This window comes from Ciconia boyciana, chromosome 18, assembly GCF_034638445.1.
Source record: "Ciconia boyciana chromosome 18, ASM3463844v1, whole genome shotgun sequence".
Lineage (NCBI taxonomy): Eukaryota > Metazoa > Chordata > Aves > Ciconiiformes > Ciconiidae > Ciconia > Ciconia boyciana.
In genome coordinates, this window is record NC_132951.1 from 1,988,633 (window position 1) to 2,016,003 (window position 27,371).

The following is a 27,371-nucleotide window of genomic DNA, read 5'->3' on the forward strand; positions in this document are numbered from 1 at the left end:
AGGCCTCCAACCTGCGGCTCCCTCAGTCTTGGCATGGAGATCAGCTTTCTAAATTTTCAAGCATTTCATTTATTCATTTCTAGACCCCTACTGAACCTTACATATTACAGAATGGCTCCACCCTCCAGATCTGTATAGGCTCCTGCTTCCTCAAAATGGATTATGGGAATAAAGTTTGCTACCTTCCTTACCATATTTGGGTGAAAGACTCTCTAAATTATAGCTGATTACAGTCTTCAGAAACTACCACCTAATCTGACCATTTCAGACTTGCACTTGGGCAAGTAAACCCTGGGAGATTCTTTCCTGGTCTATGGTCATCACAAGGATATCTATTCTGCCAAACACTTGGGGTGTCCAGGGGACCATCTTTACAGACTGGGCTCAATTTTCCCTTAAAGGGGAAGTCTCATATACTTCAAAATTGATAGCATTTCAGTCTACATACCTCATATGACACAGACACACAAATCTTGCGCAGTGTTTCAGCAGCAAACACGACACATTTGCTAGTTATGGCTTACTGAAATCTCCAGCTACTAAATATCCTACATTTAGATAACATCTTGGCATATCAAAGTTTATGAAATTTTGAGGTACACACGTAATGTCTGGAATATGACCTGTATCTGTTGCAGATCTGTTTGCCATTTATCACTTTAGATGACAATACTGATTAGTTAAGCAGCATTATACTGGGTACATGGAGCAAAGAGTCTCAGATACTGAAAGGTTACTTCTAGTTTATGCAATGCAAGGAACACAGCACATTATCACAGAAGAGACAAAACAGATTTCAAAGAGTAAGCCTTCTACTGTGATTCTGGTTAGAGGGACGTGCCAACACCCATTTGTCAGATCTAGGTTTTAGTGTACTGGACCATATCTGTTTGCCCTAGAACTTCAACTACTTCGAGATGAACAGACATCAGAATTACAAACTGCTCTGACCCCAAGTTGTGATACTGGGTTTGGGTACCAGTACATTCAGGAAACACACCAGCTTCAACAAGGTCACTGTTTTATCCCAAGGGTACAGCTTGTGAACATTTTCCAAATGCCATTGAATTCTGGCTGTAGTCTCACAAAATTTTTAATGAAGTTACAAAACTACTTAATTATAACCAAAATTCTCATTATAGCAAGATTTTTAGACCAGATTTCTGACCACAGTTCAAAGCATTTTATTTCTATCTAACAATTACTATTATGCCTAAGAGTTCTCCACTGAGAACTGAGTTGATGAAAATGAATCTTGGTAAAGCTTTTTTAAAATTATTATTACGACTGTACTGCCAGCTGCACTCGGACAAACTCTGATTCAAGTTCTAGGCTTCAGGGCCATCGATAGACAGTCAGCTATTGGTTCCATCAAAAAAATACAGATTGCCATAGACAAAAACAGAGATGGGAAGGAGAAAACATGCAGTTAAAAAACCAAAGAGAAAAAAAACAACCCACCATTGAAAACAAAGACTTTTTGTACCAGAAACAGATTGAAAACAGAAAGAAAATTAACATTTAGGAATGAAAAAGCCTATTCACTGCTGATGTTAAATACAACACCCGCAGAGATGGAAGCTGGGTTTATTTTTGATAGCAGCATAAACATTAAAGATAAGCCAAAAGCATTTAGAAAATATGGGTGCAGTACAAAGGCTCGTGTGATGAGAGATATTTTGCTTTTAATCTTGACCTGGAAAACCTCTTGTATGACAGAGCCTTTCAGTGGAGTCACAGTCCTGCCTAGTTACTCTGCCTATTAGTGATAAAAAGGCCACCCAAGTTGTTTCTACTTTGGAATGATGGCAGGTTTTCAATCCTAAACTTCAAAGGAAAAGGAAAAGAAACCCCGAATATATCTATCTAAGGACCTGCACTAAACTCCTGTCTTCCCTTATCTGGTCCAATCACACTCTTCCCTAAAACAATAACCTTTACAAATGTATCATCGTTTTTCTAGAAAGGACACACATATTCCCCCAAATATTTATCTACTTGCCACTGATATATATGAAAATACTTATCTCATATTGATATGAGATAAACATGCATCATATCTTACCCACACAATGGAAAAAACAGCTGATTTCCAGAGTGGTTCATCATGTCTACAATCCCAGTGATATGTAAGTGCTAACCACATCAACCACAATCATTGTGAGGGTTAAGCAATCACAGGATCAAATCTCAAATGTGTATTATAAAGTATTAAGACTGAAAACTGTGGACACCTCTGTGAAGTTCAGTCCTACTTTGGATGTCTGTTCATACAGTCCAGGCTTCTCTAGGGAGGAGAGCTGCAGACCAACGGTCAATTTTTGGAACTTTATACCATTAAATTGCAACGAGAAACCTGCTGCCTAAGACACTGCCAGCCCCCCATGCTCAGCTACAACATGACTGTAGAACCTTCTTTCTGCCACCTTTCCTTGCACAGACCATAGAGGCAGAGCTGCCCTGTAACCAGCAGCAGTCCCTCAGTCCCATGTGCACAACACGGGAAAGCACTTCCATTCACAAGAAAAGAAACATGTTGAAGTCCAGATGATATATCAACACCCCACTTCCCAAAGGAGAAATGTTAAGGATCAGAAGACACCAGACAATCGTTATGGGCCCCACTTTTATTAGAAATTTTAATTAAACACTCATTGAATGTTGGCAATATTATTTGTTTCCAGGCCTTCCTATTGCATAAGGAATGCTCTATTGGGTCAGATCAATGCTCCTGTGCAGCCTGGTATCGTGCCTCTGAAAGCAGCAACAGGAGATACCACTTTGAGAAAGCCTGTGAGCCTGGGCACGTCCCACAGTCTGCTCTCTCTGTTCTTCCCCAGGGTCCGCAATTGTTGTGTTAGTGATGTTAGCGGGTGTGAAGTCAGTGACTACTGCTTTGTCTCACTTCCCTTTCTGTAGGGACTGACATCTTACCATCAACAAGAGTTTGTTAGATTCCACCAACCTGCAGAAACACTGTGAGACGGGAATTAAAACTACTTTTTTTTCCTCCACGCTGACAGGAGTGATCATGTGCCCTCTCCTATGTCAGTGATGAGCAATATGGCAGCAGTCTTTTGAAAGAGTTCATCCTCTTTCCCATTTGGGTGATGCAATCTGTATTTTGAAAAAAAACATTAAATTAACTACAAAGTTTTAATTTCTCAGGAAACACTCCTGGGACACATGTGACAATGAAATAATCTCAGCTGAAAACATGTCTGCACATGCACACTCACATTTTGAAGAAGCCTCTTCACTGCTATGAGTATTATCATGGCCACTAGTGGAAAAGCTTTAATTATACATTCAGCAGTTGCCAGATGGGGGTGAGAATACAACTAGTGGACTGAAGGCAGCACAGTCTACAAAACAATTTAGATGTTAGGATGACTGAGGCTAGCTACATTGCGCTGTGCCCTAAACAGCACCTACAAAAATAAGATTAAAGCACTTCCGTTTACAAATGGTTCAGGAAGCTGCCGATTTGCAGGTTCACTACAGACAGCTTCACTTGGGCTGGTTCTAGCTGAACACAGTAAGGAAGGGATGCAGTGACAGGGTCATACCAAAGGGACTGCCATGCCGAGTGTCGGTACAGTGCATAGCAATTCACTTGCTAGCATAAGGAACACTCTGTACCACGACGCTCAGCAAAGCTAAGACACATCAAACAAAAACGTGAAATGAGAAGATTAACAAGTAGAGCAGCACATACTGAGATATGCACTTTTTTTTTAACCTAGACCTTTGTTGTTTTTAATAATTGATATAAAGTAGCAAATGACTCACTAATCGCACTTCTAAATTGTAACCCAACCTGGAATCAATCACACATGGCATAACTTCTGTTCTTATTTGAAGCTAAATCCACCACAGTGCATGCAGTAGCCTCTCTAATAATTGCATTAGTCATAACCTGAAAGTATTTCCCACTTACTTCGTTCCCGTTTTGCTTGCTTTTCAAGCTGATCCCCGTCCCTATCACTAAAAAGATCTCTGAAATGTTACCCCACGGAGCCTGCTCTGGGACTTGAAGAGCACTGTGGTACATTTCATAGCGTGATTCCTCATCTTTTAGTGTCTAATTTTCCTCCAGTACCATTTTATCTCCTTTGCTCCAGTCCAAAGTCAAACAACTATCATTCAGGATTGCACCAAGTATTAGCAAGTACCCTGTAAAACTCTTAATAATGAGTTAGGTACACAAAGAACTGCCAGATTTATGCATGCCATCTTATGTTTTGCAGCACAGATTCTAGATTTTTAAGTACCCTCTACAGTGGATAGTCATCTACTTGATTCTCTCCCTTTTATGCCCAAGATATACTTTTTTTAAAAAATGAATACAGATCTTGTAAGCATTTTTCAGAATAAAACTCTTTGCTACATCATGCCACAGATTAACCAGCCAGTAGCTGTGGGCCACTCTTCGCTACATCATGCCACAGATAATCAGCTAGTAGCTGTGGGCCAAGCAAAAACAAAGGTAGAATGGAACGAAATGAAGCAATAAAAGCTGAGATCAAGTATACACAAAACAAGGTAAATTCTGACACCTAGGAACAAGGTGGCATGCTCAAGGAACAACAAGATGGCATTTGAGAACTACCAAACATGAACTCAGTTAATGAACTTTTGCAGGATCCTCACTAGGAAACAGACATGTTAGAGCCCATGTTAAAGTAAAACTCAACAGTACTCGCACTCCTAGCTATGTGGTGAGAACCCAGGCTTAGGTCACATCAGTCCCAGCATAAACAGGGTGTAAGGAGAGTTGCTTGGTTAAGCCTTGGATATGCTTTCAGAAGATCAATACCCACACACAGTTACACCTACCACAAGCAATGCTTATCTACCCTAGCAAAGACTATTCTAGTACTGATAGCATCTCACGTTTCTTTTCCCGCACTGTGAATCTTCTGCCCACATCCTGCAGAGAAACAGATTCAATTAAAATCTGCCAAGTTTTCACTGTTGATTTCCCTTCCTGCGCCCCCAGACCACTCCCAGCAATTGACTACTCAGATATTTAGCCTTTGATTTTAATGCAGATATGCAGAAATATTTTTATTTACTCTGGGTTTTAATACTTGCACAGTATTTGCAAGTATTGCAAAGATAGGGGATTTAAAAAAAAATGTTTACCCTTTCTGAATGAAGCTTTAATCCGCTCAACATCTATTTTTATGCTGCTTATATTGTAACCTTTCAAATTTCACCTTCTGCTCTCTATGTTGTTGGTTGTTTTTGTAGAAGCCAGATGACATCATGACTTTCCACTTTGTTCTCTGTATCCTTTGGCATTCTACCTCCCTTCTTTTCTCGTGACTTCTCTCCACACAAGCAAATACAGCAAGACAGAAGAGTGGCTCTGGTCACTGTTTTATGTTGTATGAAATTGTTTCCGACTTCATTCTTATCATTAAAGATAAGTTGCTTTTTCGAACTTCAAGGTTTTCTTCAAAACACCTCACATTTGCAAGCCATCTTCTTAGCTTATCAGCTTTCTAAATCCAAGCCTCCTGCGTGGAAAGTATTCAAACACTGCCAAACTTCAAAGCATGCAAACAGCCACATTAAATGTGTGATTAGTCCCACTGAAATTAAAGTTAAGCACATGCAATTATTTGTTTTTATAGATTAAAAAGATGTATATTCAAACAAGTTCCTTTTCAAATTGTCCAATTTTTTGTTATTTTTGAGTTCTTGCAAAGCTTATGAGACTAATTTCACATGTAAAGATAGCTTTTTCTATGAAGGTTTTTAAAATACACACCTCATACAGAGTTATTTTTTTCCAATTCAAAGTCTGTCCTCAGATATCTTTGCACAAATCCCATTAACTTTAGTACATGTCTAAAGGCAGAATTTGAAACCTGTAAAGAACTGGGTCACTGGACAATGGTAAGTCTCAAACAGAGACTTCTTTTCTGAGTTATAACAAGAGAAAAATACCTCTTCCCTCAGGCACTATGTGAACATTCCCATTTGTCTGTAAACAATACCAAAACACTTGAAATTTGATAGGTTACATTTCATCCTTGCTCACTTAGGATTTTTCCCTTTACTATAGCTAATAGCCATTTAGTCCCTAACGTAGTATTTGTAGCGGATGCTGATCATCCAAGTACACCATCCTGTGGGGCTGCCTCACTGCAGATTTCAGTGCCTGGTTCACTCCAAGCTTAAAACTGGTAGCTATCAACAACTTTTTGTAAAGGGTCCCTCTGTTTTTCTGGAGTTTTTTCGTCCTCAGGAAAACTGCTTTCACATGCTGGTCATATATACTAGCTCCTGCCTTGCCCCTATTTTTTATTTAATACTGGTAATAAAATTTCTTTATCACATTTATAGAATACAGCCTAATCAGGTATGAGACCTACAAGCAGGAAAATCAGTCCAGTAACAGAGATTTTTTTTACAAACTAATTCTACAATTATTGTGTCAGTAAACATCAGTGAAATAGCCTTAGAAGACTTCAGTCACCCCGACTGTTCTCTGCATTAACACCTCAGATCTGTATACTGTTCTCATATGATTGGTTTTATTCCATTATATACGCTTGAAACAGCACAAAACCTACATAGTACTTAAAATCAGACCATCTTAACCTAATCTGGCCAGTCGGGAGACAGAAAAAGACAGGACAAGCCACTGTGCGGTATTCAGAAGGTAACTGTGAGTTGCCTTTCCACACTCACTTTTCCTAGAAAGTTTAGATTTGCCAGAATAATTTAGATCATCAACCTCTTTCAAAAAAAAAAAAAAATCTCCAAGTTACACTCTAATGACATATACTCTGTATTTTCAAATATAACATCACCCTTTAGATTTGCTTCTGCTCGCAACTGTGAGGACAGCCTACTGGAATGAGCACAAGGCTTGGAACTCTAATCTGGACTATGCTACTTGTTGTATGTGTGACGTCCGGCAAAGTGTTTCACCTAACTTGGTCTCTGCATCTCTACTGCCTTTGTGATTCCCTCAGTTGTCTAGGGGATGCTGGTAACATTCAAGAATACATGACAACGTCTTAAATATTTCTATGGAAAGATCTGCAGGAAACACATCATTTCATTCATCATTATATATTAAAAAAAAAAATAATCTTTCTATGCCAGTATTTTGTCCCAAGAAAGAGCATAGTTATTGTTAATTACTTTAACTTTCATCAAGATAACTCTAATTCCATGTTGCTTTTCACACAATTCAAGTCCCCATCTCTTACTGAGTATACTTAGAGCTATAAATTCAATTTTCTTCCTTTTTATTCCATGAAGCCTAAAGACAGATATTAAACTTTTTTCCCAAACCTCAGATGTTCTTTTCCTTGTTAAATTTATATCCTTGTACTGCAGCGGCAAAGCTCTTCCAATCCCCTGTATTCTAAATTAATCCATCAATCCCCTTGCCTCTGTGTTTTTGCCCTTGGCAAATCATTAGCCCAAGGGAGAACTCAAGAGAAAAATTCAAGATTTCACTCAGACCACAGCTGAAAATATCTTTCTTCTGCCTCTGCAAAAGCTTCACTATCTGAGATGCCATCTCTTGCATATTTTTCTGTCCTTACTACATTTCCAGCTTCACTGCACAGCCACTAATTTTCACAGCTGCCCCTTCCCATTCCACTATCTCCTCCAGCAGCCTTCCTCTGGGCTATATTTGTACTGTGTCTCTATTTGCTGTAATCAATTTCACATAAAAATGTTCTCACATTAAGTCCTTGGACCAGTCCTTGATTTTCTAGCTATTATCTTCTCGCCCCTTCTCAAGGCCTACACTAATATTTTAAGGCCACACAGGAGATTTGGCTAAACTCATTCATTGCTTTGAAATCTCTCGATTCTAGACTCGAAAGCAGTAATTAAGATTCCTCAGGTTTGTTTCTCCTTTCAATCTTTAAACGTCATAAGAGGGAAGTTTGTTACAAAAGTAGAGCTATGCCTGACTGTTCAGAACTAGGGTGACACTTTAGCCACAGGCTTGCGAAGTATACAAAATGTACGTTTAATTTGAACAAGCTGGACCTCTCACTACATGCAAAGTTATTAATGCACACGTGTTTTCTACTTCCCCTCTAATGCTGCAAATCACTCTTTTGAATGAAAGTCACTGTTTCACTTCAGCACTGCAAATCTCCTGATCCTACTGCCGTTTGCCAAAGTTCCCTCATAGGCTGCTTCAGCACAGCATGTTGTGTACTGATTACTTTGGCATAGAGCTCCTCAGTCAACTGTCTTTTATCTTTACAGCCTATATAAAATTAGTTTTGAAAAGGGTAAAAAGTGATATTAAATACAATTGCCATGGACTTATATGTTGAAAGCTGAGTTTGAAAAGGGACTTAACCTAGAAAACCTGGCAGAAATTTTGAAGCGCTCACGTGAAGATGTTGGTCATTTGAATGTTGAAGCAAAACCATGAAGGTTGTATGGAACGTACATCCAAAGAAGAAAAACCCCACCAGACTCAACCCTCCCTCCTCGTACCTAAAGGTTTTGGCATGCTAACGCTTCTCTGAAGAGTTTGATGAACAACAGTACTTGGAGCGCTCTCTTCAACTTCACTGTAGTGCCCATCTGCTCTAGAAGAGTCTCAGATGTTTGGGATTAGGAAGAATTATCGCAGGGCAGCTGAAAGCTAACTTGAACCCATTTGTCTTGATTTCTAGAAGAGAAAGATGGAGATCATTGAATGCCGTATTCCTTGTGCAACCCGACCTGCCTAAACACACCACAACGCTGCCTTGATTGTAATGTCCTCAGACAACCACTGAGGATTCCATACAGAGAACAACTACTCACATGGAAAGACTACTTCTCAGCTCAATTTAGGAAACTGCTCTCTTTCTGTACTGCTTTAGATTTTGCAGTGGGATATAAAATCCATCAAGGATGTGCACTGCCTGGGTAAGGGCTGCCAGGGCCCTGCCTCACACCTCACCCCTGCTGTCGCCCCCTCCCCTCACTCAGCCTTGCCCCATCCCGCCCTCCGGCCCGCGGGCTGCGCTCCAGGCCCAGCGTCCAGGCCCTGTCCGCGCCCGCCAGCCCAGCACCTCCCTGCCCCTTCAGCCGGCGGGAACGGGTCCGCCTGTGGTGAGTATTTACACTCACGGCCCTGGGCCGCTGCGAGCGGGGCCGGGTGACGGTGAAACCCCACGCCCAGTCTCGGCCGAGGTGCCCCGGCGCGGGGGCGGCAGCGGCGGCTCCTCCCCGCCCTGAGTGGAGACGGGGCAGGGACGATCCTCCCCGCACACACCTGCCTCCCGCCGCGCCACCGGGCCCGGCCGCCCCTCAGCCAGGGATGGGGAGCACCCTACCGCGCCGCTTACGCACTCTGCGCCCGACACGCTAGCACCTACGGCATTTGCGCAACGGGAGCCCTCTCAGGTGCAGCGCCCGCGTTGACGACGTTACGGAGAGTTCGTAAGAAACACTAACCTCTTTGAGGGGCTTTACGTAAGTGGCGTTCCTAGGTGCAGGCTTGGCCGCTCCTAACCTACGTAGCTGCAGGAGCTCTCTGAACTGCAGAGAGCCCGCTCCCCGGGCGGCGGGTGGGATTACGCAGTTTACGCAAAGAGTAGCGGCCCCACATAGGAAACCGGACGGGCCGAGCCGAGAAGTTTTACGTCAATTCCGTAAGGTTGCGCCGGCCTGCCGCGAGGAGGGAGGAAACGGCTGGTTCCGCGCCACTACGGAATTGGCGCGGCGGCCCGGCATCCCCCTACGCAGATGGCGTAAGGCTCTCTCTCAGGTGCAGGGAGGGGGCGGGCTCACGTTGCCCGGCAGCCCCAGCCTATGGGGGCGCTGGGCGCTGTCACGTGCCGGAGCCCCGCTCGCCGCTGCGGAGCCGGAGGAGCTGGACGGGGCCACGGAGCCGGGACGGGGCCGGGGGGCTGCGCCGGGGCCGGCGGCGAGCGGGGTGAGGCGGCCGAGCGGCGGGGCTGGCGGCGGGGAGGGGTCGGGGCGGCAGGCAGCCCTCCCCGCGCGCCCCTGAGGGGAGGCGGGCGCCGGGCACCGCTCCTCCCACTGCACCGGGCACTGCGGGCAGGAGGCAAGGGCAGGACACGGCGCGGGGGGCGGCGCGGGGGATGGGAGGCGGTGCGTGAAGGGGGCGCTGCTGCGCGCGCGGAGGGCGCGGCGCGCGGCGGCCGTTGGGGCGGGGGGGGGGGGGGGGTCTCCGCGCCCTGAGGGGCCGCCAGCCCGCGGGCGGGGGCGGGGGCGGAGTGAGGGGCTCGGCGCCGCGGTGCGCGCAGGCGGGCGCCCTTCCGCCGGCTGCGCGGCGCGTACCTGGCCGCGGGCGCGCAGGTGCCCGCGGGCGGGCGAGCTGGAGCTGCGGCCGGGTCAGGACGGCGCGGCCGGGGCGGGGCGGGGTGCGGGGGGAACTTGCCCGGTGCGCGATGGTCCCCCCCGGCCGGGCGGAGCGAGCGGTCCCGTCCCTGACAGCCGGCCATCGCCCGCCCGCGCTGCGGCCAGGTGCCGTGAGAGGGGAGGTGCGTGAGGCGAGCCGGGGCTCCTCCGGCAGGCCGGCTGCACGGCGGCCATGGCTCACCGTCAAAAGTTTGCTCTGGCTCGGTCGCTGCGGCGCGTCGCACCGTCCGCTCCTCTGACCCGCTCTGGGAAGCGGCGATGTTCGCGGTAGCCCGGCAGCTGCTGCGCGGTGCCCCGGAGACCCGCGTCCCTCCGGTACCTGTACCGGCTTCCTGGCTTTGAGGAAAAGATCGTCAGTGTTTTGGTTCATGGTTTGTTTTTTTTTTTTCTTTTTTTTTCTCCTCTTTCATTCTGGATTTGCTTCGCACCGGGTTTTGTTAATCATTGACACACTATTTTTTTCTGGAAGTGAGAACATGAAAGGGATAACTGGGGAGTCGCATGCAGACTACTGAGTAGAGTAAAACTTGGGTTTTGAATCAAAATAGAAACATGCATTATCTAGCTAAATGTCTTATTATTTATTTACATGTCTCTGAAAATGGTGCCGCGTGATTTACAGAAAGAAAGAAGAAAATGTCCTGCTCCGGAGAGCGTGCATTCCAAATAGCTCGTGCACAGAATACGGCAGCACAAAAAACTTGTAAAATGGGAGGTCCTGGATATGTCTAAATTATTTTTTTTTTCCTCTAGCTGTGTACTATAGTTTGTTAACATTTTTTTTAAAAGTGTTATCATACTTTGTCCTGAAAACTTAGAAATTCTAAGTGTGGTTAAAGTAAAGACTTAAGTGGGCATTGTTGTCAGGATCATAAGGTATTTCAACTTTCCAGTTCCAAAAAATGTGTGTGCAACTTTAACTTAAATTAAAATAGCTGGGCTATTTAACTTAAATTAAAATAGCTGGGCTATTTAACTTAAATTAAAATAGCTGTGTGTTCTAGTGAGCATTTGAAACCTGGTCTTCTAGGGTGAAGACAGAAAATTAAAATATTTCCTTCATTTATGCAGAATAATGTAACGTCCTTGGAAAGAATGGAGAAGGAAGGACTGTTTGCAAAACTTGGTCTTCTTTTATTTTATTTTTAAAGATATGGTAACCATTTTTGAGAGACCCAAAGGAAGCAACTGTGGAGGCAGAGAGGGCCTAGTGTTGGCAGGAAGGAAGATAGAAAAGTGCTGTCTGCACTTGGAGGGGAGACCTTAAAAACAAAACTTTTGGGCCAGGAGCGGAGGAAGGCCTGACAGTGTCTCTACAGAGGTTGTATTGCTGTACTCCTTTATCTGCGCGAGGTGGTTGCTTGTAGTCTCTGAAAAGCAAAAGTGTTTTCCAAGAATTTAAGTAGTCCACCTCTTAGATGGGCCATCAAAAATTTGTAGAAGAGAGGTTGTAGTTATTTCCTGCCAGTGTAGAGAGGAAGAAGAAATCCATGTCAGCAGACTGCAGCTGGCTGTAGCTTCTACTAAATTCCTGGTCATTTTTAGGAAGTTGGACTTGCCGCTGGAAGTTCACGGCATGTGTCATTTTCTTCTGTCTGGAACTTTCCAATAATTTTCCTCTGCTTCATGTTGGTGTAGAATGAAGGGAGAGATGGGGAAAAGAGTGGGCAAGGATTGCTAGTAGTAAGGTTTTAATATTTCCAGTTTTCTGATTCTCAGAATGTTGCCATTGATGGTGCAAGCCTAGTGCTGCTTTGGCATTCCTAGTAGAATCTTTAGTCCTTGCTAATTTTCTTATTCCTGATTTTGTGAAGGGGTTTTATTTGTGTAGGCTGTTCATCCAAACTAATCATTATTATTGAACTATTGACAATATTGTCATCTCTCCACAACGAAGATGCTGATGAAGTGCCAGTTTTGCTCCAAGTGGTTCGCAGGCTAAATGCAAGGTAGAAATCTGGGACTTAATTTCTTGGGGAACTGGAGGAAGCTTCTGTCTAGAAATAGCTGTATGTTGGGGGCTGAGGGAAGCCCCAGGTGATAGCTGGTATGAATGTTGCTGAGGAAGTGACCGAATCCAGCCTTGTGGTTTGTCACAGAAGAAGGAATTTCAGACACAATTGATTTCATACCAGAGGTTCGGAAGCAAATGAGAAGAAAGAGTAAGCAAATGGAAGGATGTAACAGAAGATGGCGAAAGGCATGCCATGCCTAAACATCAGAGAAATAGTTTAAGCTCTGGGGGATACGCAGATTTCGGTGACCCTTGTTTCTGACTCGTAAGCAGTTTTTTCTGTGGATGCTCATTCAGTAACATGAAGCTTAAGGTTGCAGAGCTCTCTTCTTTTGAAGCCCCTCAGTTAATGTTCTTCAAAGGCCTGTGGGTGGACTGAGATATTATTTTTTTCTTGAACTGTGAAATCCTGTTTGGAAATAAAAAAAAAAAGTAGTCTAAGAAGCTGCTTCATGTTGTGAAAAACCTCACTGTAGAGTCATAAAAGCTGCACTTTTTCCACGTTGCTTTGGAAGCAGCTGAACTTTGTAACTTGGCATGTAAATAGAGCTCTGTGAAGAGCATGTCCATGGCTGGAAAAAGGGGAGAGCGAAATGCCCTGGCTGGTTAACAAGCTTTTGAGTGTGTAAAAAGCTGCTGTGAGCATGCTTGTTGAAGTATCTGTTAAAACATAGAAGAGAAGTTTGCAGAGTCTTGTCCTTGGTTGTGGTGGTGTACGTACACCTAGAAGTGGCCAACATGTCTAAGTGTAAATATGAAATAGTAAAAAAAGTGGGAGTTTGTGTATTTCTGCAGACTGGGCTGGGTGAGGGAGAGTACTCGGGGCAGTTGAGAGGAAGGTCCCCGGGAATGTGTTGGTTATCTGAGGGAGATGCTAGGTGAGTGAGAACGCGGAGGTTCAATCTACACCTCACTAGGCTAACTTTCAGCTCTTGGCGAGTTAGGATTTACGGTAAGTCTAGCCATGCCAACAGAGGACTTTAGCATAGCGTTTGGATTTCTGTAACTTACTTTGCAGCGAGGTTGGGGGAGGGAGGACTTTTCTGTTCTAACAACATGCACATGAGGAGCACTTGGCTGATGTAGCGTCCTGGATTTGCTATAAACTGAGCAATATTGGCAAGTAAAGATTGCTTTACTGCTGTATAAGCTGCTGTGATGAAATCAAAAGGAAAATTCCTGTTTAAAGCAACATGAAAAACAGTTACAGATTTAAATAGCAGAAAAATGCAAGTCTCAAACATTTCTGTAGAAACCATAGTTTGAGTACATTTATTGTACTTGCAGCGTGATTTGACAAATAGAAACTTTGTACTTCATACTTAAGGAAACGGAAGCCTAAGCTGCCCTACCTGAAATATTTGCTTATATTTTTTATTAAAAGTGATAATTGATGCAAGCTACCAGACCAGAGACAATATTTTTTCAGTTGTACTTGGGCATTTCTTGGCACTCATGTAGTTTTTCCTTCTTATGTGCAAGTGTTCCACTGAGCAATGACAACAGAAAACATAGATAGTGGCACATACGCTGTGTGAACTCACAGAGGGGTAGTGTTTCTATTTAACTTTTTTGAAAACTTTAATTCATGTCCCTTTAAGAAAAAGCATGCATAGGAATTCTTATTATATGAGGGAGTTAACATAAACTTCTTGCACTTTGGATTTTTGGACTTTATTTTGTAGCTAAATTACCTTATGTTTCTGGTCCTCTCACTTTAAACATCGTGGAATGGAAGAGGACTGAGAGAATTCTTGGACCCCACTCCATGTTGGTCTGTTGCCTTGTGTTCATACTTTTGCTTTGCAAAGCATATACTGACCTTTCTGTTAATTACCTATGTGGTACAGGAATGTAGACGAGGTGCTGGTTATAGGAGAAGCATAAGAAAAAATTCAGGATATGTCATTTGTTCTGCTGTTACTGAAGGGTATGTAAAGCATGGTACTGGGCTGCTGTGTCCCTCCTTCTCTGCTGCTGAAAACCAAGAACTTGGAGACTAATCCAGTGTGTGGATTTTCCATGCAGCTGAGCAGGGCTGCTGTATTCCTGGGCCACTTGCACATTTGCTGATTGGCTTCTCAGGTGGTAAAGGCCATGGATTATTAAAACCCATGCCCTTGTTGCTTTATTTCATTGATTTTTCTATAACTATGCAAAACTTTATAACTCTTTGGTAGTAAAATATTTTCATAACATGCTGGTAATTTAAAAGGTGTAAATGGATGTTGAGGAATAATCTTGTGAAATCCAATTGCTAACTCATTTTAGGGGATCTCTTGGATTGTGGAAACTTAAGTGATCCTGCCACATGGGTTGATTTAAATTAGTTCTCTTATGTTGTGGTTTGGTATACTATTTAAGAGCCTCAAGATGCTACTTGTGATTGACATAACAGAATGTAAATTATATGCTGTTTTACAGGCTCTAATTTATCTGTCGTAAGGTTTGTGTACCAATAGTACTAAGCTCTTCTTACAGTAATGTTTCTCTTTCATGTAATATCTACATAGGGGAATTAAATTACTTTAATTGTGTGCTTAAAAATAAAATATAATTGGTGTGTGTCTGGTTATCACAGTAAATTAAATTTTGCTGCTTATTTTTTTGTGCATTTACTTTAAATTGAAGTTATTGAAAAATGTTTGAATATCTGATTGGGAAGAACACTCTTACTAGTGGGTAATCATGAGATGTTCTTGTCTGACACAGGGAGTTTGTTACCCAGTGTGCAACACCCAATATGCACACAGAGCCGAGATATCAGTTTATTTCAAGTTTTGCGCAAGACTGGGTGCTAGGTGGCAGCTCCACCAAGCTAGCACACCGCTTGTCCATACAGGTGCAGTATGTGTACAGTAGTTATACATATGCAGAAGTAATTACGCAGAGCAGTTTTCTATTGTCTACATTTTCTTGTCTTACTCTTAAAGCTACAGTACTACTTTAATATTCTGTGCATGCCCAAAGGTGAGGGGTCTGTGCTTGGGCCAGGGTCTCCAGCTCAAGGGGTGTGACTTTCAGTATTACAATGAGGACAGTTCACGTGAGGGTGCTTCTTATCACGCTTCTACTAGTAGTTTCAGATTGTTCCCAAAACATCTTAATTAGCTTAGATATTTCTCCAGGATGTGTTTCACTCCCAAGGACAGCAATTCTTGATTAGATGTTCCACGTTCCAGTATGAATTCCCCTTATCAACTTTACGTATGTCTCAGCCTTCCATTATCTTTAGAGCGCTCATCATAGCCAAGCGCCTAGGCCAGACCGATCCTCCGTATGTACTTGTACAATGCTGAATTTGGTTGACTACAATGTCACAGATCTTGAAGAAATCTTAGAACATAATCTTTAGATCTTAAATTTTGATGTAGTGAGTGCTGAAGAAGTGAAACAACAATTGAAGCAGAACTTGGCATTTGGCTTGACAGTAAATGAACTCAGTGGTGAGAAACTGATGTTGCCTCTTAGAAATTGCCCCGTAGTAGGAGCAGAAAAGGGCAAGTTGATTTTACAGGCCTTTACTTCTCTATTTCCTCTGATTCAGGGGCGGGGAGGAGATGCTTTCATTAAACACATTTCTTGTTTGACTTGTAATACAAATTTGACTTGTAATACAAACAGCAAATTTGAGTGTTAGCATAGTGTTTTAAGTATTGGGCCCTAAAGTGTCTTTAGTATTCTCTGAGACACAGGTATGATGTTAATGTGGAAATGTTTCTCCCAAGCGATTGGATTAATTCAGTTGATGATGACCCTAAACAGAATCTTCCCCTAATAGCATTTCTCAGCTGGCAGTACCTGCCTTCCTGGAAAAGCATGAACAGCCTACAGGTGTGTGTGAAGCCCAGGCCCACCAGCTCTTTGAAGCTGGTTTGGAAACAAGTGTTGCGTGTTTTTAGAAACGAGCTTTGCCAAAGCAATCGCCATGGAGGCTGAGAAGACTTGAGGCTTGGGAGCAGGATCTTCTTGGGCAAACAGCGCTGCTGATTTTCCCCAGTGAGATTTTGCCACAAAATCGTTTATCCTAGTGCCAGTGATGCTGTGAAATTGATATGCCTTTTTTATTCTATATTTTAAAGGGGGCGGGTCCTGTAACAGTGGATTGTGATAAGTCATGGTTAATCTTGGAGGAGACATAAAAATTTTAATTACTTGTTGCAGGGCATTGCGTGGCTTTGTTTTTTGTTATGGTGTAGCAGTCAAAGCATTGTAACTGCGAGCCTGTTTAACCCTTTCCATAAACGTGATAGCTCTCTTGAATGTTCTCAATCTTGCTCTTTAAAAAGAGAGTACAAAACTCAGCAAGGAAACAAGCCAGCATTTTGCACCCCACTGAATTTAGTTGCCATTGTTGAAATAGGTGACTGTCTTAAAATTGCTAGCTGGTATATACCTGAACAAAGAAGGTATTTAACTTAAACGGTCTCTTTACAGCCTGCTTAGCAAGGCATTGAATGGTTGTACTAAACATATCACCTGGAGACTGGGTGAAGGCGTACAGTTAAGATGGTACAAATCAGTCGATTTAAAAAACAGATTACAGCTTGTATTAAAAAGGAGAAAAAAAAGGTATTTGAGTTCTCTGCCCTATGGGGGTCAGCTATCAAGAGTGAAACTGGTGCTGTGTTTCTGTTATAGCATGTAGCACGATCATAAAGGGTCCAACGGTGTAACCTTATGTAGATAAGATGAATGGGATTGGGTTGCGGATGTTTTTGTTAACCATAGAAACAAATAGCATGTTATCAGTGGATCTGAAAGTGCTGACTAATGTGTGTTAACATTTAATCAATTTTGGAGTTGAATTTAAATAACAGCTATTTATGTGGTGTTAATTATCCGGTCCTGGGAATGGCAAGGAACTGGTGAGAAGTGCAGGCTGGCTGTGGCGCTTCTGCAGCTCTGAGCCCGTGGGGAGTGGTAGCAGTCAGCCCAACCTGCATGGCTGGTTTTTCTGGCTATGTTGTGAGGAAGCTGTGTGATGCTCTGGTAGGTGTGTAACTGATGCTGAATCTGGGTGAAGACATCAGTTTTCCAGTATGAAGACAAGAAGAAAAATTAATCATTTATTCCTATATTTTGATACTTCTGTGCTGAAGGGGCAGCTCTTTGCATGTGGAAACTTGCTCTTTTTCTCTGGTTATGGGGTGCTGTAGTTTGCTCTCTGACCTTCTGTGTGCTTCGTACTTTTCTACTTTCCTTACCCACTTTGCTTGATTTCCCTATGTATAATACAACAATTTTTGAATATTTGCTTTAATGGAAAAGACTCTGGAATAGAAGGGGGAGTTGTAGGTGTACAGCATGTGTCTTCAGGGAGTGAAGTACATGAGAACACACACAGCCACCGGAAAGCTGCGGTATGATGGGACAAGTAGGGAACATGGAGCTCCAAGTAAGATAGTTGAAAGGAAGGGGCTGCAAGGAATCCATAAAGGACGATATGGAAGACTATAAAGTGCTTGTAGAGAAAATTGAGGATTGGGAGATACCCATAAAAATCTAGGAAGTGTTTAGCCCTGTAATATCATATATTGTGGTAGTTGCGCACCCCAGAGCCAGCCTGGACTGACTTTAGAGTAGATTAGTAAGAGAAATTTCAGGTTGGATTGTAGTGGATTCTACAGATCTGACTGGCTACTTTTTTTTATTTTCCTTTTTATATAGAGACATAAAAAGTGTGCCTAGGTGGGGGTCTTCTGTTAGTGTAAATTAGCAATACTGTAGATGAATGTTAGTTATGTAACTCCTCACCCTGAAACAAAGAGAAAGAAGAATTTGTATGGCCTCAGTTCTTGGCTTCTGCAGTTCCTTTCCTGAACAATAAGTGCAGTGAGAGCTGGAGATTTTTTTTTGTTTCCTTAAGTAAACTAGACTGAAATCCTACCTGGGAACCTATTGGAGATGGCAGCTGGACTCTAACTAAAGTGAAGGAGCTTGGGCTCATCTTATTTGCCTCACAAAGACTTCTGACATTGCTAGACTGAGGAATGAGATCTCAGATATCTGCTCCAATTATTTTGTAAATGCATACGGTACAGAGACTTAGAACATTGGATTTCTACTCCTCTTCCACTTCCAATCCTAATCGCTTTCCCTTTACTCTGATAGCTGGTTTAGCTCTACAGAAGATGAGAGGAAAACATAAATGCCCAAGAACTGATTTCTCCCCATCTCTGCTTTGAAGAAAGCCTTTTCCATGTCATAGGTTCTTAGTGATTGTCATCTTTCCAGAGAGCTAAAAGTGTTTAGTAAGCAGCTATTCAGTGTCCTAATGCTTCATGATCTCTTGATTTGATGTCTAGATAATTGGACTTAACAAATAGATCAGGGCTTCTTTGGTTACCCGGTCATGCTGTCCAAGTCTTTAATCATATAGAGACTTAATTTGTTTCTTTACAGCCGTCAGCTATGCCACTTGGATGACCTTAAAGAGGGGTGGGTGTATCGCAGGGCCTCTGTAGACTTGAAATGTAGTCTTATGCATGGTAGCCGGGGATGTTATGTTGTGTGCATCACAGTCAAGCCCAGAATAATTGTGAGCATTCCTTCTAAAAGTGGAAACTGGTAAAAAGCCCAGTAAGTAAACTCTTCAATACCAGGCACAGAGCAACACTGTGATCCAGTGAAGAAGGTCTGGTGATTAAACTGAAAGTATTGATTAGGGGAGCATTTGGCCCCTTTTCAAGTTCTGCCTCTGATTTACCGCACAATTCCATTTCTTCATGTCTGAAGTTCCTCTAAAAAGACCTGAAATGTCTCCCTCTCTTACAAAACCTGTTATTTTAAAAACAGTAATAAATGTATTCTGGTAGATATGGTGACAAGTGTTCTAGAAAAGCCAGGAAGAAAGGCAAATACTGGGAAAGTGGGGGGAAACAAGGCTGATAACTTCTTTGCTTCTGGTGGGTGAGGGTGAAGTTGGTGACTGCCAAAAATATGAGCTCAGAGAAGTAGCTTGTTCTGCTCTGAGCCCACATCTGTACACACCTCCTCATCTCTACAGATGGCCAGGAGGCTGAAGAGAGAACACAGTTGTCTAAATTTGTGTAAGAGAAAAGAATCATGACTCCCACCTTGGAGGCGAACAAGAACCTCCTGTAACTGGGGTATTTTCGACAATATAAAAAATTTGGTTGAATTTTTGGTCTTAGCAAATGATGTGAAACCTGACACTGTTCGTAGTTGCTATTTTTTTATATTACTTTGTATTAAGAGATGGTCGGCTGGAACTGTTCTCTTTATTCCTTCAAAACTAGCCTGCTAAGGAATAAATTTGATCTAGAAGTCTTCTTTGCATGCTTATGCTTTAGCAACTTATAAGATACTTTTCCACTTTAGATTTCATAGTACTTCACGTTTTAGAAAAAACAACTGTCACTGTCTAAATAGTGATGGTACTATTTGAATCAATCATGATAAAAGGCATGAAAATATAAACAAAATATTTTTGTCTTTATGTTTCTTTTCTACTAACATTATTGTGGGAATAAGATTTTATTTTGTGGGTTGATTATTTCCATAAAGTCTGCTTTATCTTTTGGGGGAATTCAGTCACTTTCCTTTTGTTAGCCCGTGAGATAAAGGGTATTGTTTAAAGCAGGTAGCTGGGAGTCAGCATTATGTAAGTAGTGAACTCTTGACCAAAAATCTGTTTTTGTGGATGTGGCCTCATGTAATAAACCAATAACAAGAGCAGTTTACAAGGTGCATCTTTGACAGCTCTCTGATTAAACCCCGTTCTTTGCAGACAGGAGTTGAATACTGAATGTTCCTGAATTGTGACTGGTATATATTGCTCCCCTCCACCTTGAACACTGAAGAACCTGAAACAGGAGACTTCCTGACCCTTTTAAAAACAAACGAGCCATGCTGTTTAACTTCTTGCTATGGGTCAGGAGTGTGAGCTTCATGCCAAGTTTCAGTGTGAAACAAAGTAAGACTGCAGAGTTAAGAAAAAACTCTTGCAGAGAGTGCTTATGTGGAACTACTGATAAAGCTGCGACTGAGGCACTGTGACTTATTAAAGCAGATTCTTGGAAGGGAAATGAGGTATGGTCTGCCCTAAACATTCTTCAGTAAATTCCAGTTCTTAGTTGAAAAACTTACCAAGTGCATAGGTGCACTATTTTGTGTTCCTTAATATGGATTCTGCATTAGTGTTAAAATAACCGTATGTTACAAATGGATCTGCTTTTTCTGTGTAGTTCGGTAGTAACATACCTTTGTTTTGGTTCCTGTTGAGATGCTTCCAAGCGTGCTTTTAGTAATGCAACATAAGCATAGTGTCATTGTCATAACAGCATTCCACCCTCAGTGAGAAGTTGCAGCAGCACCATACGAAGATGCAGTTGGTCTCTCCCTTACAAGATGATGTCAGTCATCCTTCCAGCACCGTGTCTACAAAACTTTGATGGCTGTGTTGAGTTCCGTGAAATTTTGGAGGGGAACAAGTGTACTGAAAGAATGTTAAGGGTGAAGAGGATTCAGAAGAGTTTGCAGAGGAACAGGCAAATACAGAGTTGAGCTAAGCGGATTGGGATCAATGAATTGCCCAATGAGGTGTAGAGAGTCCAGGTGAAACTGTCAAACGTTCCTTCGGTATTCGGAGTGTCCATTTACTGATGCTCCTGCAGTTACTGCAGGGTTTGAATATCACTGTACTGGTGCTTCTGCAGTTGCTGTAGAAACTGTTGGCTCGGGCTGTCTCCTTGCAGTTCTCCTTCAGAGGAAGAACTGCTCGAGGAGAGCTTGTCTGGGCATGGGACTCAATGGTACGTTTATTGTTTTCTTTCACACTGCGATCTGTAATCTTTATTTTAATATAAATCCCTTGGCTAGCTTCTTTTCTTTTGCTTGTAAATGTTTGATCTATATGTGGTACTTGCAGTACAGGAGTTCTCTTGTGCCAGAAGAACAAAGACTTGCTTTCTGTTTGCACTGGGCACTACTGATTTGCAGTAGTCGACTGGTTTTACTGCCAGTTTTAGCAGGTGCACCTTGTCTCAATGAGTTCTCTTTACCCTCCTCACACAGTACAGTAGCAAGTCTTATGCGCAGTACGTAGAAGATTGAATTTTGGCCGGGAGCTGAGGAGTACAGGGGTTTGCTGTACTTCCCCTCGCTTCACTTTTCCTTGCTCCGTTTCCATTATTTGTGCTCCTCCTGTGCTGCAGTTGGACTAGATGATCGTTGTAGGTCCCTTCCAACTGAAAATATTCTATTCTAACGAAGTTTGGAATATCTCCTGAAAAGACCCTTTGTGTACATGTGTAGCATTTGTGTTCATAGATTGGATAGTAGTTTGGTAATACGCATGCACAAAATATAGTCTAAAGTTTTCTTCATATTTCAGAATGGAACAGATCAGAAAACTTGACAGTCTATATACTGTAAAAGGACTCTGTAGTGCTCATTCATAGAAGTGTGTAGAGAGAAGGTTCTTGGTGTGGAAAAGATTGAAAAATGTTTTTTGACTGCTGCTCTTGAGAAAGAAAAATATCTTCTAAGTTTGTCATGAAGTTGCAAAAACTTGCTGTTCTCTTCCCGATTACATAAAGAATGGGGAGGCCGGAGGGAAAAGGGAGAGCAGGCAAAAGTCACGCAGGGTTGGTCGATAGGGCCTTCTGTTGCAGTGCTTCCAGTCTGCAGTAGCGCAAAACTGGGTTTCCTCTTGCCAGTCTCTCTGTAGCAGTTGGGTGCTGCAGCACAAGAACAGCTTGCAGATATGCCAGCACAGAAACGATTAAGCAGGGTAGCTGTTAAGACTAGTGTGGAGAGAAGGAGAAGAGCCAGTAGCTTTTAGACCTCTCTGTGTTTGCTGTACAGGAGACAAAATTGCTTGCCCAGAGATCCAAATATCCAGAATGCATGAAGCCCAAGGGAAGCAGTACATGTTTGTTACATGTGTGCATTTCCTTTTCTTTTGTTTGTTTCTTAGGAGCCTAAGAGAAGCTGGGGTTAGGAGGAGGAGGAAGTCACATCAATAGGGATGAAAAGTGGCCTTTTGGCAGAGTTGGGCTTGTTGTAGGGGTCATCATATTGAAGTATGCACTCTATAGTCTCCTTGTCGACAGATCTGGGGTCAGAGTAGCCATCCTGAATGAACTTACAGAACTTATAAATGGCTATTAGATGGCTGGAGCTTAGTGTGGAGAGGATTGAGGAGATACTGTTTGAGGTCTGTGATTTAGGTATGGGCAGGGGAAGTGGTGACATATGCACTCCTGGTCATCCAGGAGTTGCCAATTTCTTTTCTGATTTGTAAGAGATGCCGTCAGACCCTCCATCCTTTTAATTTGGTTTTGGGTGTTTTAGATGACTACCTAGTATCTAGCATGAAGGCTGGTTTTTTTGAGTGGTTGATTTTTTTGTTTGTTTGTTTTTTAAGAGAGAAGAATTAACTCTCTTATCCTCCATAGTCTGCTCCTATGCCACGTAGACCTTTAGAAATGCCAAGTGGCAAAGACAACTGCCTTTGGTTTTTTTTCTTCAAAACCAAATGATACGCTAGAATTTGGTGTACAGAGTGAGATGCTCCATGCTGAGGAGTGGGCTGCTTTATAGAGTGGGGCCGTAAAGCTTCCCCTTACCTTGCAGAACGGCTCAGGTCCCTTGCTAGTGTCCTGAAATGTTCTTGTTTTCCTGGCTCCTGTTCTTCCTGAGACCAGACTGTGTGTGTCCTGCTGCGTAACAAAAGAGGGACTCCATTGTCCTCCTTTCAAAAAGACACATAAGGTTCCTGAGTCCACATCAGTTTGACTTTCAAAAGAGTGGAGTGCTCAAAAAATGTGATGCCTGAAAATAGGGCACATTCTGAATGGGATTCCTGAGTTTAATCACACCATATTCAGATATTGAATTGCTAATTTGAATCTCATGAATCTACAGGTAATTGTTGTCAGACATTTACTATGACAGTTTGCCAAGCTGGCCTGTGAAGGATGGCTGTGGTCCTATAAGGGAGAGATTGAATAGCAAAAGCAGCCAGCAACGCAGTGTCTGGTCAAATTAAACTAAAGAAGCCTAAGTAAAGGGTGGAAAGCTAGAACAGGGGGAAGAGAGCATCCTCTATGCTTAGTGTGTGTAGTAAATGAAAACCTAACTACTTTTCCAAGTCTACCGCTGATTTACTACAGCATTGGGCAAGTCACTTAAGTCGTTGGGCAATGAGGTCTCTTCTAAATGCAAACAGCATAACATTTACACCTATTACAGCAATTGGAGAAGTAATGTTCATGAAGTGTTGTGAAATTCTTGTGTGTATAGCTGAGGTCTGATAGTTTTTTGCTAATAAAAGGACATTGGAGCTTGATTCTGCGATCAAAATGGGAGAGACCGAGTAATGGTTTTTTTAGTTTCTGCTGTTAAGTCCAGCCTGAAGATTGCTGTCTCCCACAGGTTAGCAGTGGAACATTGGGTAGTACTGTCTGTTTACCGGTAGATGGAGAAGTAGTTTCCCAGATTTCTTTGGTTTGTAACCTCTGAGCTGTTTCATTCAATTTATTGTTCATGGTGTTGCAAAAAACCTTAATCTCTTGATTGGTGGCAGAGACAGTGCTAGTGAACTTGCAGGGGCTGCCAGTTGCTTCCACAAAATGGCTTGGTGACACCTGCATGCTTTGGTGAGTATCTAGTTGCAGTATTTAAGAATGAGATCAGAGAGTCTAGAAATGCGATATATTCTCTCCGTGGTAAATGGAAAAAAATTACCACAACCACTTTGAATTAATACAGTTATGTAAGTAGTGTTATTCAGCAAACTATGCTTATTCTCCAATGGAGATAACTTTGATTCCTCTATTAGCTTTTAATTTTCATGGCGATATTCCAAGAAGAAAAAAACACTACTTAAGTTTTGTTCTTAGCACAAAGATAAATGGAATGTCTCTGTCACTTGTCTGAAACCATGTGTTGAAAGGCATGATTTTTTTTCCTAACAGTTTTGCAGAGTAATAGGACAGAATATGATTTGGATTACAGAAGACACATGCTGGGTCAGTTTAAAGTCTGCCAAGTTCTAATTTGCAATTTCTAGAAAATTTAGAACAGAAACATCTGAGTGCCTGCAGAAGTCATCATTCTAAATTTAACTTGTGGATTTTGTCTCAGTAAAGCATGAAACCGTCTGGTAGTATTTGTCCACTGAATTTCAGGGACAACCTTTTCTTGTGTTGAGAGTTCTGCACTGGTGGTTCTGGCATTCTTTTCCTGGTCCTGCAGTGTATGAGTTCCAAATGCTTTAGAGCAAAATGCTAAGTGAAAAAGTGTTAGCTAGGTTTAATTACTTCCTTTTTATTTCTCTCAAAACAGGCAAAAAGCCTTTGGAAGAACGTTCTTTCACCTTGTTATTGTTTTTTTTAATGTGTTTCTGCAGTTAATTAATGATGAACTAACTTTTAAAAATGGTTCTTACTGGCCTCTGAACGCTCTGTTGCAGTAAGTGTAGCAGTTTCTAAATATCACTGAGGAGACCCAATACAGAGACTAGTTTCCACAATAGAGGAGCCATGCAAAGTGAATAGAAGAACTCATAAAACAGCAGAAGCAAGTGCTCTTTCAGTGCACAAAGCAACACATCTATGGTTTTTTTTTGGGGGGGGGGAGGATTTTTCTCATTAACACAAAAGTTTCAGGTTTTAGAGTTGAATTTTGTTTGAACTGTGGAATAAGCTAGATTGATGGCGTTATAATCTGACATTCTTTTACCACTAAAAGTATAGTTTTAGACTGTGAAAACCAAGCAGGTTTTTTGTGCCAACAAGAGCAGAGTTCAATGTTGCTGTCTCTTTGGTTCTTGTTCTTGCTGTGGTATCCTGTAACAATGATGGTGGTGTGACATGGACACAGATTTACATAGGTGGCTAAGCAGGCAATAAAAACGTTAAGTCTCTAATCTAGCTTCCTCATAACTTCTCACTGAGGGATGAGAGGTTTTATATCCTATTGCCCAGCTTAGGTGAATACCGTCTATTTATATAGTAGCTGTTTTTTAATTCTGGTTTTGATCCTGCCCTCTGCATGTTGAACTGTGCACACTCCTACCCTGACACGTTGTGGATTTCCAAGTGCACCTTCTTTTGAAAAACAGAGTAAGATAAATCCCATCAATGTTGCTTTTAGGATGAGCAGGTTTCCTGTTATCGGGGGAACTGAAGTGGCTAGACACAAAATGCAGGTAATGGCCCAAAATAAACTAGCTTAGATTGTTTTTCTCTAGTCTTTCCCCTGATAGTAATTTCAAGTGTTACTTTTAGCAACTATGGTGTATGAAGTGAGCTTTGCTGAGAGAGTGAGATTTTTGTTGTTGTAAATCGATCTCTGTGCAAAGCTGAGAGCATTTTGAATGCTGCTATTGATTGCACAGTCTGTTTGCTTCCCTCAGAGAAAAATGGGTATGCACCATCTTTTACACTGGAGTTGCAGCAGCTTGCTATCACGCACTTGTTTCCTAACCTGGATGTCATGTTATTAACCTCCACAAGCTCACTAAAAAGCAGGTTCCTGTGGCTTGTGGCAAGCATGTTGCCTCTAAGACACTGATGTTGGTCGTAGCCTTGTATTTTGCTGTTCAGAGGTGTGTTGCTTAATGTTGACAGGGAGAATGAGGTATGTTGTTGATTACTTGATCTAAAGAAAACAGTGGTGAATGGCAAAAACTGAGGAAGCCTTCTATTAACAAATGAAGAACTGGAAGTGTCTTTCATGCTGTTGTGAGTGAAGTGGGACACTAGAGATGACATCGTTATCTATGAAGAGACATTAAACTAATTCCTAGTCCTATATGAAATTTAAAGAAAAGAGACCAAACCAGCAAAGTTGTGTCCATGTTCTTAAAAATGACATCCAGGTGGCATTGGCAGATTAATACTGATAGCTTCTTTTTTCCCCCAGATTTTATTTGGAATTCAAAATAAAAAAAAAAAAGATTGAATGTAGCTTCTCAAGTTCAAGATCAATTACTTGCACAGCTGTGTTCTCCAAAGAGATGGGAGAATATAGTGCTACAGACACCTAAACATGATTTTGCTAACTTTTTTTATTTCAATATCATATTAAAAATAAGCAAACAAAAAAGGCTGTGGAATTCATTACTCATCTCAGGAAATTCCTAAGAATGAGACTGACAGATGTAACTTACACTGAGAAATTAATTTTGCAACCTAGCTTGTGGTCTTCAAACTGAGCATTGCCACCACTGATGGTCCCTGCTAAAGTTGTCTTTTTTTTCCTTTTACAGAGCTGTGCTGTGCTAACTGGAGAGAAGAATAATAGATGAGTTTTGCAACTGAAGTTGGCAGATCTGACAGCACATGCATGCAGGGTAGATCTGCTGAGGCAAGAAGATGCTGGATTAAGCCAATTTAAAATATTTTTAGACTCTTGTGGTTTTCTAGAGAAATAAGGATTTTTTTATATTAGTTTTGTAAATCTCCAAATATGTTTGCGACTTTTTTTCTTCCTGTTAGCTAAGGTAGGACTTCCTATGACAAAATCTTGTCCAAGACACAAATAGTGGACGTAAGTCACTAATGTCAGACCGACAGTTCTTTCTCTACCATCTAACACATTGGTGTGGCGTTGTTTTTTACTTTCATGATGGATATTGTTGCTAGCTTTCATGCCTAAATAAACTAATTCAAATGTTTTGGTAGGGTTATCTGCATTTGAAGTAAGTAATTGTGTTCTGAGGCTGAAAATCGATGGCAGCCAGGGTACTCTTCCCTAGAGAGATATCCCTGTTTTTTCTGTTGTAGGGCTTCTTGCACTATATTCTGAATCAAATTTGGTAGCTTCTGCCTGGCAGATAGTATTCCTACCATTCTTCTTGCTCCAAATGCTTCCATTAATAATACTGATTCATTGGCTTTGAATACTGTTCTTTTGGAACATGTGCATTTTAGAAACAATTCTACTAAAAATCCCCCTTTCCCCTCTTTTTTTGTGTGAATGACTTATAAAATCAATTTCAAGTCATTCA

At 42.0% G+C, this 27,371-nt stretch overlaps 1 protein-coding gene and 1 long non-coding RNA gene across 16 annotated transcripts in view; one reads left to right on the plus strand and one right to left on the minus strand.

Moving 5' to 3' along the window:
* Positions 1-2,711: 2,711 nt before the first annotated feature.
* LOC140661163 (uncharacterized) lies at positions 2,712-9,673 on the minus strand. The gene is made up of 3 exons (XR_012045637.1): positions 9,445-9,673; positions 8,494-8,671; positions 2,712-3,117 (listed from the first exon to the last, which is right to left on the minus strand). It is a non-coding gene; the product is annotated as an uncharacterized lncRNA (long non-coding RNA).
* The window catches only part of STRBP (spermatid perinuclear RNA binding protein), an 86,638-nt gene continuing 68,711 nt past the window's right edge, over positions 9,445-27,371 (plus strand). For 11 of the 15 annotated variants that reach the window (XR_012045634.1, XM_072882866.1, XM_072882858.1 and 8 more), the window contains exon 1: positions 9,827-9,925. The gene's annotated coding sequence lies outside the window, so the exon portion shown is untranslated. Of the gene's footprint in view, positions 9,463-9,826; positions 9,926-10,535; positions 10,746-26,846; positions 26,865-27,371 lie in introns of those variants that run through there. The other 4 variants (XM_072882856.1, XM_072882855.1, XM_072882854.1 and 1 more) reach the window with 4 other exon arrangements.